This window comes from Pyxicephalus adspersus, chromosome 7 (genome assembly GCF_032062135.1).
Source record: "Pyxicephalus adspersus chromosome 7, UCB_Pads_2.0, whole genome shotgun sequence".
In the NCBI taxonomy this organism is placed as follows: domain Eukaryota; kingdom Metazoa; phylum Chordata; class Amphibia; order Anura; family Pyxicephalidae; genus Pyxicephalus; species Pyxicephalus adspersus.
In genome coordinates, this window is record NC_092864.1 from 17,611,870 (window position 1) to 17,616,354 (window position 4,485).

Genomic DNA, 4,485 nt, shown 5'->3' on the forward strand with positions numbered 1-4,485 from the left:
TTTTTTTTCTAAAAAAGAAAGAAAATAAAAGAAAAAAAGCTTTATTGTTTTGTTTTTTTTGTTCCAGTTAGGTAAAAAATTTCCTCCTGACCCCTTAAAGGTGATCAGATAACTCCCTGGATCACTTGAAGAATGAGTGAGAACAATTATCCTCAAGCAGATCCAGAGGAAGGTGGAAAACCCTATTAAAATGGAATTTAAGTTTTTCTGTTAAGGGAAAATGTTCCCTGCTGCTCCTTTATCCTGGAAACGATTTTTCTGATTTATCCAGGTTTTGCATGCTTCTTCTTGGTGCTGGAAAGGGTTACAGCCTGTCTTTAATTCTTGGTAGGATGTTCCTTGGAGATTTCAATGTTGGTTTCACACACGTTCTGGGCTTAACTGGTTCAATAGTGTATGATTTTCAGTTGATGCTTTCTGAAAAAACTTATTTTCAGAATGCATCAATTATTATTAATAACAATAAACAGGATTTATATAGCGCCAACATATTACGCAGCGCTGTACATTAAATAGGGAATGGGTTACATAAAGAAATACATTACAAATGTAATTTCAGGACCCATCTTCCTCCTTTTGGTAGGGTGTGATGGAGCAATCTTGCCCAGCTCTCCACATTTGGTCACACTGGTCCTGTTCCTGACTGGTGGTGGACTGTGGTTATTAGTGGTGCATCCTCGGGTTAGTGTTGTACTCCGGTGGACAAAGCTAAAAGACAATTAATAAAATAATCAGTTAGAATGGTGCATAAATATAAACGAAAAAGATAAAAGGCCCTTTTTTTTAGGCAAGAAAATAGTTATTTATAACATATTCAGTGAGTTATATTTATAGCATACAACACACATATCATACAGTAATATAACATAAGGTTAGGTGGTCCGTTCCCCTAATTCCACATTGGAAAGGGGAGGTCACTAATGGGACCAAATAAACTAGACAAAACAAAAATACTTTCTGAGTGTATTGACGTAATACAATGAAGGTAAGCAATGACGCGTTTCACCTGACTAGGCTTCCTCAGGGGACTTGGTAGATTCAAACTGTACACTGTATACAAAGAGTACATACATGGGGTATAAATACAGAGCAGTATTAGCTTTCTAAACACATAGATATTAAAAGAATAGATCATTATGAGCGAATATATATCAAAGTCTACAATATCAATTTCTCTCTGAAATCCTCTTTCAGGCAATCAATTGTAAGTACATTATTATTTCATTTTACTTAATATTAACACATCTAATCTACCTTCCAACATTAATTATTACTTTAACCACCTATACATCTATTATATCACCCCCCCCCCAGGATATGTGTATGTGTGTGTATATATGTATATATATTTCTTTTCTTGATTCTTTAAAATGTTTACCCCTATGGGCTCATATGATTAGTACTACTACTAGCTACTAGAGTACTATTAGTACTCTATTGATTAGTACTACTACTTGCAATTCCTAGTATCTACTTCAAGGCTGTCTTATATTTGACCAGCATTACCAACTTCTCTTATTGTTTTTCCACTCTATACACTATAGTTAATTGTAATTAACTATAAATACATTTTTTACTCATCTTTATTATTATTTAAAAAGTACCAATTTCTCAGTATCAATTTGTTTATTTTTATACCTTCATATTAGCATAATAATGTTATATCATTATATCACCAAATAGTTACTATATTTATTGGCTATATTTTTGTTTTGATTTGCCTTTCTTACATTGAAATATTGTAATTATATATATATCGTCACCTTAGTCATACGATGTCACTGAAATCTTTACCATTGCCTTTACCATAGCACTTTGAAATATATCTCTGTATTTATACCCCATATATGTATTCTTTGTATACAGTGTACAGTTTGAATCTACTAAGTCCCCTGAGGAAGCCTAGTCAGGCGAAACGCGTTGGGTCACATCACATTGCTTACCTACATTGTTTTAAGTCTATACACTCAGAAAGCATTTTGGTTTCGTCTAGTTTATTTGGTCCCATTAGTGACCTCCACTTTCCAATATGGAATTAAGGGAACAGACCACCTAACCTTATGTTAAATTACAGTATAATATGTGTGTTGTATGCTATAAATTTAACTCACTGAATATATTATTAATAACTATTTCTTGCCTAGAAACCCTGTCCTTTTCTCTTTTTCTTTTATATTTATCTGACATTTCTGGGGTAGGCTTTATTAACTGAAGTCAAAAAAATTGACCCCCCCCTTTCCCATTTTCTCTGGAATGGTGCATAATCCTAAAGTCTGGCACTAAAGCATACAGAATAGGTGTTTACAATGTTACATAGTTAAATAGTAGGTCAGGTTGAAAAAAGACATAAATCTATCAAGTTCAACCACTAGGGAAATAAACAAATACCAGATATGTGACGATAACCAAACCTATCCTTATCCTGGCCCAGAATGTTTGGCGTTTTAAGCCAGACCGGACATCGCTCTTCTCCCCAAGACCACTGGTGTCATTCTGGAGCTGACCCAAGGAGACTCACCACTTTTTGATCTAATGTCATAACTTTCCTATGTTGAATGACACCTAGCATAATTTGACTATTCTCCTGTGTGTGAAAGGCTTCACAGACCCACCCCCTCATAGGTTAACAGGGTGGGGGTGGCCAGGGGTATTGAGCTATAAAGTTAAGATTATTATTACACAGTATTCATATAGACCGATTACGTAGCGCTGTACAAAGTTCATAGTCATGTAACTAAATGTCCCTCAAAGGGACTCCCAATCTAATGTGTGATATTGTGGAAAATATTCAGTCCTGATTTTCCCTTTAAATATAACAAATGGTCTTCCTTTAAAATCTATTTTTTGGAAATTGTCTCTCTAACAGACCAGGGTCATAAATTTCCCTAATCAGATATTCCTTGATCTGACAAGCAACATCCTATAGTTTACAGCACCAATTGTAAACGTTGGGGTTTTTTGTCTCCATGTGTCATGAAACTCGGATTAGGCTAGCAGAGTGGCCCTAATTGAACTCTGAGATGTATTCTGAAACACATTTATTCAAAATCTTTGTATTTCCAATATACCATTCTATATGAAGCAGTAGTTGATTTGTAGTTGGATCGTTATGGGGAGCATTTTGAGACCAAGAACTAATCTCCTAGGCCTCTGGAAAGCCTGGTAACAAAATGTAGCCTGTCCTGGTAAACCATAAGTCCCAGATATGCCTAGTTTGGTCTCTGTAAATTCCTTATTTTGTGGTGATTAATAATCTGGGGGTTGGCAGTTCATGAAACCTGTACTTGTGAAATTAATAATAATGGCTAGAACAAGGGCATTTTGGAAGTGTCCACAGGGCATCATAATCCATGTGGACACAGCCCTTCAGACAGTCTATATTTGTCCATATTATATTTTATTCTATATTGTTTCTGTATGTTTTTATTTATTAAGCACTATAAAAAGTGTAAGCTGAATCTCTGAATGCTCTAAATAGAAATAGTGTAACTTGCTAACCCGAAACGCTACTATAACATTGTGTTTTCTGAGACATCCCTGTCTGGAGTGGCAGTGGGTGACACTAAAGAAGCAGAAGCATAACTACGGTTGTCAAGGGTAACGGTGCGTGCTTCCATCTAAGCATGTGGTGGCAGTCTACCTGTGATGGTGTGTATGGCAAAGGTTACCAGAGTGGTTAACCTTGCCTTGTGACGGCTTCTCTTCAGCCTTCAGGACTGTTGCTGAGCGTGCTAGAAAGTCTATGCGCAGGGGTGCAGGCTGAGAGGGCATTTGTCACATAATGTTCCAGCCATAGTCAGATGTCTTTAATACAGTCTAAGGTCAAATTTGGGATGGAAGCCAATAACTTGACTGCATGTTTTTGGAACATGGGAGGAAACCAGAGTACTCGGAGGAAACCCACAGAAACTCCATGCAGATAGTATCCTGGCCGAGATTCAAACCTAGGATCCAGCGCTGCAAAGGTCAGAGTGCTAACCTCTAAACCACCATGCTGCCCATCCTAAAACAATAAAATGATAAACTTCTGCACAGTTAGGTCCTAGAGAATTACTCCAATGTCTCACAAACATTATTCTGGAATAGATTTACACTACTGAGCAGCCCTTCTCAATTTACTTACCACAAAGATACTTTTATATTTATTAAGTCTTGGGGAAACCCTGCTAAAACTAATGTATAGAGAGGCTGTGGGAAAAATGCCCCTTACCAATGAGGATTACACCCTTTAAAGATGGGCAAAAGGTCATTGGTGTCATGCAGTTGGCCCTGCCAAATGGCATTGGGCCTGGAACCATGTGTACACCATCAGATGGGAGGTCAACCAAATCAAAAGACTCCAAGCAACCTTGTTGTGGTAGAACCTTATTTATTTATTTATGTCTTTGTGTGTCTCCAACACAATATACGTAGTATGTAGTCAAGAAAGTGGAAGCAGCACAGAGTGGAGTTCATGTGGTCACCCAGACATGAAGTGAGAAGATG